The 7,602-nt window shown below is 48.1% G+C and overlaps 2 pseudogenes; both read left to right on the top strand.

The window, feature by feature from the left end:
• The first annotated feature begins 316 nt into the window (after nucleotides 1-316).
• LOC115833927 lies at nucleotides 317-1,387 on the top strand (annotated as a pseudogene).
• A 279-nt stretch (nucleotides 1,388-1,666) lies between these two features.
• LOC105737548 lies at nucleotides 1,667-5,031 on the top strand (annotated as a pseudogene).
• Nucleotides 5,032-7,602: the final 2,571 nt, after the last annotated feature.

The raw sequence follows: 7,602 nt of genomic DNA, 5'->3' as shown, positions 1-7,602 counted from the left end.
TAAAATGAGGTATTGAAGTGTCCAACTACTACTGTAAAACTGTGGGGTTATCCTTTCGATCCTGTTAATTTTTTCAGCTTTACTGAGGTATAATAGAGAAATAAAAATTGTACACATTCAAGGTGTACAGTGTGATGTGTTTATATCTATATGCACATTCTGAAATGATCACCAAAATGAAGTCAATTAACATGTTAATTACCTCACATAATAGTTACCTTTTTTGTGTGCATGCGTGGGATAAGAAAACTTAACTCCATCCCCAGTGACTGCAGAGTGGCCATTCCAGCTGCTCCAGGCTCCGGCAGATGAAGAGCGGGACGGGTGGCACCACCAGCGGGGCCCACAGGCCTGGCGCGGACGCATTCCGGAGCCCACCCAGACCATGCTCCGCCGCCTGGGCGCCCAAGCTACAGTCGCCCTCTGTGTGCAGGCAGCAACTGCCTGGCAACTCCTGAGCCTGCTCGCGCTCCCAGCATCGCAGAACCAGGGCCAGGTGTCCCGGGGGCTGCGGCCAAGCCAGGCATTCTGCCCGGCGGCGGCTGCACAGGGGCGAGAACTGAGAACCTGCCGCTCAACCACATCGGGGTGACTGCCGAGTGCCAGCGGCCCCGAACTCCCTGCGGTGAAGGAGTGGGGCGGGAGGCACGTCCTGGGGACCCTCAGTCGGGCGCGCTGGCGATCCCGGGGCCGCCCAGGCCATGCCCCTCCAGCCCGCCTGGGCACCCAAGCTGCAGCCGCCTTCTGTGTGCAGGCAGCAGCCTCCAGGCAACCCCCGAGCCCGCCCGCACTCCCCACATCTCAGAACCGGAGCCAGACGTACCAGCGGCTGCGGCCAAGCCAGGCAGTCGGCCCTGGGGCGGCTGCACAGGGGCGGGAACCCGCCCTCAGCCCCATTCCCGGTGGCTGCAGAGGGCCCCTGGCTAGCGGTCCGGAGCCCCGGCAGAGGAGGAGCCGAGCGGGGGCAGGGCCTGGCAGGCTCTCAGGCCAGGTGCACTCGCCATCCAGAGGCCGCCCAGGCCGTGCTCCGCCGCCTGGGCGCCCAAGCTCCAGGCGCCCTCTGCCTGCTCGCAGCAGCCGCCTGGCAACTCCCAAGCTCGCTGGCGCTCCCAGCCTCGCAGAACCGGGGCCAGATGCCGCGGCTCCGGCCAAGCCAGGCGGTCTGCCTGGCGGCGGCTGCACCGGGGCGGGAACTGGCCCACAGCCCCATCCCTGGTGGCTGCGGAGGGCCCCTGCCAGCAGCGCCGATCTCTATTCGGAGGAGGAGCGGGGCGGGGGTCACGGCCAGGCGGGCCCTCAGGCCGGGCGGGTTGCGCGCCTGCGACTACGGGACGTCCCGGGCGAGCCCAGGAGAACCCGCCAGCCAGGGCGCCTGCGCACGAGCTGAAGCCGCCCCCTGCCGGCCGCGCGGGCTTGGGAGCGGCTTCCGGAGTCCGAGCGGGCGCTGAGCTGGGGGCGCGCGCCTAACGGCTTTGCGGGCTGAGAGGTCGGAGGCTGCGAGTGTCGCTGCTGAAGGCTGTGGTGGACCCGGCTGGGTCGCGGATTCTGAGCTACATCTCGGGTTTGGGGGTGGATCGCGGGTTTGGGGCTGGGTGAGGGTGGAAAGGCCACGAGGAGCCGCGGGGGCTCAGGAGCCGGTGGTGGGCGTCTGAGGAGAAGTCGCCCCATGAAGAAGCTCTTCAGCTTCGGGAGACGCGTGGGCCGGGCGGTCCTGGGCTCCATCGACCACGAGTACGCGGTGCCGGGTACCACACCAGGGACGCGGAACTGCGGAAGATCCGCAGGGCGGCCCTCAAGGGCGACGCCGCGGAGGTGGAGCGCCGCCTGGCGCGCAGGAGCCGGGACGTGGATGCCCAGGACAGGTAGCGGGGGCTCAGCCGCGGCGGGACGGGGTCCCCAGGCCCGGCTTCCCCGCAGCCCCGCAGCCCCGCAGCCCCTGGGACGGGAGCCTTGGAGAGCGCTGGGCACCCTCGGAGCAGCGGAGCCAAACGGAGCCTCCGCTGCTTTCCATCGCTGGCAATTCCCCGCCTGGAGCACTTGGTGGAGAAGTTGAGTGATTTAACCCACAAAGTTAAGCATATACACGTTTAAAACATGGGGTCGTGGAGGTGCTTGATGAGAGCTCATTCCCATGTCCAAAATACCATGAGTCATGTTCAGTAGGCGGAAAGTTCTCAGGTAAAAGCCTGTGTCGGTTTCACATGCGAATCCACCCAGGTAGATAGCTTCTTTACTGGAGCTTCTTAGAGCGACACATGGAAGTGGGAGGTGGGTTCCTTGAACGGGAAGACTCAGTTTTCTCAAAGCATGAGCTCTTTCCATGTTTATCAGTTTTACATAAACCGAATGAAAATATCAAGGATTTATCATTTTTGCATGACACCTGCTGTCTTACTATTGTGATGACATTTAAAAATTTTTATAAGAGTGAAAAAAAGACTTGCTCCTCTAGATATCAAAATGTGCTATTAATTCCCACAATTATTTACTAACAGCTGAAAAGACATAAATACATGGAACAGAATGGAAATCCAGAAACACTGAAATATATGTAAGATATAGATGTAAGGATTGATAATGGTAACATTTCAGATGAGTAGGAAGGGTTGAGTTATTAATAAAATGCCTGCTCTTTGAAGAAAACTAATGAAATTTTATGTCACAAAAATGAGTTCCTGATGGAATACAGATTGAAACTTTTACATATGCAAAATGAGAAAAGTACCAGAAGAAAACACAAATGCTTATTTATACAGGTACATTTTACATTGCCAAAGGCCTTCCTAAGAATGACCTCACAAGCAGGCATTCTGAAGGTTGATTTAGCAAACTAAAAATTAAAACCCCCAGGCCAGGCGCAGTGGCTCATGCCTGTAATCCCAGCACTTGGGCTGAGGTGGGCGGATCATGAGGTCAGGAGATCGAGACCATCCTGGCTAACACAGTGAAACCCCATCTCTACTAAAAATACAAAAAATGAACCTGGCATGGTGGCACGCACCTGTAGTCCCAGCTACTCGGGAGGCTGAGGCAGGAGAATCACTTGAACCTGGGAGATGGAGGTTGCAGTGAGCCAAGATCACACCACTGCACTCCAGCCTGGGTGGCAGAGCATGACTCTGCCTCAAAAAAAAAAAAAAAATTAAAACCCCCCTGTGTATCAGAAAAAAATTAACAAACGATAACATACTTGAAAAATATTTACTATGTATATGTTTTTACTGATATATATATATATAAATAGATATTCAGATGAAAAGTGTATCTTCATCCTACAGGGAATTTACTTTCTATTATATATATCATGATATATAACTGATTATACATATAAAAAATTGTATATAATACTGATATAATATGTTATATATCGGTTATATATATACAGATATAAAGCACATCTTTATTTTATAGGGAATTCTTTCAAATCAAATCAACAAGAAAAGAACTCTAAAAGTGAGCAAAGTACTTTTTTGCAGACCCAGAAGTTACTTATATACATAGGAAAAAATCCTTAGTGTTTCTCGTAAAAGAATTTAAGTTAAAAGAGGAATGATACTGTTTTCAATCCACAATGTTTGTGAGAATAAACAACAGTGGTACTTATACTGCTGCTTAAAGTTTAAGTTGCTGATGACTTTTCAAATAGATAATTTGGTGGTAATTACCACATTCAAAAAATGTATATGCCATTTACCCATCGATTCCATTGTATTGAAATACCTTTAGAAAATAGAGATACATGTACTTTGTTTTTCTCAGCATTTATGTTAAAAAGAACCCTCAGAATGTGTCCTATAAATAAGTTTCAGTTGTATCCATAGGATGCAGTAATATGTGACCATTGAAAGTGACAATAGATATAGAAGTATGGGAGGTTCCCTTGATGCCAGGAGTTTGAGACCAGCCTGGGCAACAAAGCAAGATTCTTTCTACAAAGTTTTTTTATAATTAGCTGAGCATGCTGGTGTACTCCTGTGGTCCCAGCTACTCAGGAGGCTGAGGCAGGAGGATCACTTGAGCCTAGGAGTTCCAGGCTGCAGTGAGGCAATATATGAAATATATGTAATACACCATTACACTCCAGCCTGGGCAACAGAGCAAGACCCTGTCTCAAAAAAAACAACAACAATCTAACAATTATTGAGTTGTTGCTTGTTCTAGAAATGGTTCTAAATACTTTACATAGATTCCCATTTAAGCATCACAATGGTGTCCTGTGAGCTAGCTGCTATTATCATCTTTATTTTATTAATGAGGAAAATGAGGCACAGAAAGGCTAAGCAATACCTGGTACGTCACTGAGTTCAAAGTAGAACTCAAGCTCCAGCTGAACTGAATCCAAACACCAAGCTCATTCTGTCCAAATAGGCTGCTGTTTCATTAAGGGAGTGAGCAGTAAGAGCTAATAAATGTTGTACTTCCTTTTTTTTTTTTTTTTTTTTCTTGACAGAGTCTCGCTCTGTCGCCTAGGCTGGAGTGCAGTGGCGCGATCTCGTCTCACTGCAAACTCCGCCTCCCGGGTTCACGCCATTCTCCTGCCTCAGCCTCCCGAGTAGCTGGGACTACAGGCGCCCGCCATCTCGCCTGGCTAATTTTTTTTTTGTATTTTTAGTAGAGACGGAGTTTCACCGTGGTCTCGATCTCCTGACCTCGTGATCCGCCCGCCTCGGCCTCCCAAAGTGCTGGGATTACAAGCGGGAGCCACTGCACCCAGCCAAATGTTGTAATTTCTTCAAAAGAAAATTATTTGTTTTGAAGGCAGACGAATGCTCTTCAATGTTTACAATTACATGAACCATTATAGGTTTTGAGAGACTGCACTACAATTTCCTGAAAACTCCTCTCGCTCTCCTAGGACTGCTCTACATTTGGCCTGTGCCCATGGCCATGTGGAAGCGGTCACTCTTGCTGAGCAAAAAATGCCAGATCGACATCTGTGACAGACTAAGCAGGGTGCCTTTAATGAAGGTATACAGTAGCGAGCTCTTCTGGCATGAAATAGATGTCACTAAATACATAGAATTAAAATGAATTTATCTCGTTTAAATAGAACTAGTTGGTGAAACCTGTGGAATATGTATTTTGAATTCTTAGAATTTATAGTCTAAGTTTTCTCCTGTATAAGGTGTGCAATATTGAGTGGCCAGTCCGATCAGCCACACAGCAGCACCGACGGGCCTGCCCGCCCTTTCCAAACTTGAGGCTCTGTCCACCAAATGCACGCTGATAAATCTTCCCATCTTCAGTTCTGCTAAATGGCAAGCCATAATTTTCTAGCTGTGAAAGATAAACAAAAACCTTGTTACCTTAAAGGAGTCAAGATATTCACAACTAATCTACACTAAACAACTTTAACACAAATCTGCAAACCCAAAGTAAACTATTTTATGAACATGTCAACACTTCATCAAAGAGAAGCTTTTCTTGTTACATGTAATGCATAGTTCATGACGGACAAAGACTTCTCTTGTGAGCTTTGCTAATCACCATTCTATCGGCTGCCACATCTGCCTCAATTGCTTACATTTTTTCCCAGACTCTTGTACTAGAAACAGACCACCAGAGCACCCAGAGCCTCCCAGCCATCACCTCGACCACGGCAGCGGGGGCCTGCTCCACCATGTAGTGGATGGCATCCTGGTCCCCCAGCCAGTCGGAGCCCTTCCCGGTGTCGTAGAAATGCCACCTTCAGTTGCCCTCCTCCATGTTCCCCAGAGCAGCATTGATTCCTCCCTGGAAACACCAACCACTCCTTACGAGCCACAAACAGGAGCCCCAGCTTTCTCTTCCAGGCCCAAATCCACCCACTGGGGGATTCAGAGAAAGCCAACTACTCACACGGTGACTCCAGTGAGGGCTGACCTCAGCAGAGGAGCAGCGAGGCCTGACAGATCCCAGATCACAACCCCTCCCTGACTCGCCCGGTCGTTCCATCCCTTAGCCTCAGTCTCCTCATCTGTGTGGTGGAGACACAGGGAACTCCAGGAAGGGCTGACTGCAGCAGTGAGTGAAAGGCTACCTGTGATATGCTTATTACCTAACATTATCTGGCACAGAAAAGGTACTCAACAAATCTTTCCAGAGAGTTTTATTAACAAACCTTCCCAATGGCATTTACGGGCATGTGTTAAAGATTAGAAGTGCCTCCTGCCAAGTAATAAACTCCACACTCAGAGTCACACTCCCCTGTACCCCTACTTCCTTTGGCTGTATGTGCCCACCACCGTCTTACCCCTCAGAGAGTCCCGGAAGACAGCAGCACAGGGACAAATGAAACCTTTGCCCTTTTCTTCCCCAACCTAAACTCTGATTCCTCCTCTTTAGATGATCTCCTTTTCTTAAGGTGTTGGGGCGGCGGGAGTGGGTGGGGAGGGTAGCAGGCGAGATGGTCACAGAAAACCCAAGTGTGACTGGAGTCCCAATTAAGAGTGACAACAAGGCTCCCGCCCTTCAAAGTCAGTTATAGAGTTAAAACAAATTTGCTGGGCACCCACTGGAATGACAAACATCCCCACATATGGGCATAGGTTTTCTTTACCCATATAAAGAATCACCAAAAGAATCATGAACTTTTGGCAACTAAAGATTCAGGGAACTCTTTCAGAAGACAAGGCAAAGCATCACTCTAAATTCTAAAATAAAGGCAGCAAAAAGAGGCTGATAAAGCAGAAACAGATATGGGTAAAAGCATCTTTCAAGCTCCTTCTCTTTCATAATCCTTTTATTCCTATCTCCAGCTTGCCTTAATGAAACACCTGAACTTAAAACCACCCACACCTCTAATAAAGAAAACTATAACACAAATCATAAGAGGCAAAGAAGAACTCTAAAAGAGAGAAAAGAATCAGACGGATTCAGAAAAGACTGTCCCATACAGCCAGGAAGCTACATATTTTACTATTGAATAAAAATTATTTAAAAGATCTGCTAATAATTTGTGAAGTCTTACTAGGTGCTGGTCATCGTTTCACACACTTGACATGCATTATTAGCTCCAGTAATCTTTAACCCTGTATATAGATACCATTATTTTCCCCCACGTTAGAGATGAAGAAACTGAAGCCTAGGAGGAATATTAAGCAATCTGTCTAGTCACCAAAAAAGTAGCATAGCTATTACAGTCATAAGCTTTTGTCAACCAAAGTTTCAGGGAACTGTCTCAGAAGACCAGGAATTAGCACAGCTCTATGATCTACTTTTATTATTAGTGCTGAAATAAAAAGCAACTAGTCCCAACCAAGCAAGTATTGAGACGAGAACCTAGACAGCCTCCAGAGCCTGAGCTTTTGGCTATTATTTTTTATTCTGCTCATTCTAAGGGGAACAACTTCAGTTTAGTGAATGCTACAGAAATCATAATACAAGGAATTTAAAAAGTGACAAATTATGGAAAATGAAAGCCTTAGTTATCCTTTGTCTGACTGTACAAGGGTGAGCAGAAAATAGGGTAGCACTTGAAAGCAATCCCTATTATTTCAATCAGCAGGTCCCCAGTGAGGTGAACACCAGATGAACACTGACAGGATAATAAAAATTAAGAAAAAGGTACAATAGTTAAGAAATAAAACAATAGGCCAGGCGCAGTGGCTCATGCCTGTAATC

Source organism: Nomascus leucogenys, unplaced genomic scaffold (assembly GCF_006542625.1).
Source record: "Nomascus leucogenys isolate Asia unplaced genomic scaffold, Asia_NLE_v1 001802F_23949_qpd_obj, whole genome shotgun sequence".
Lineage (NCBI taxonomy): Eukaryota > Metazoa > Chordata > Mammalia > Primates > Hylobatidae > Nomascus > Nomascus leucogenys.
The sequence above is the reverse complement of the archived record's forward strand: the minus strand, read 5'-3'. Positions and strand labels throughout refer to the sequence as shown.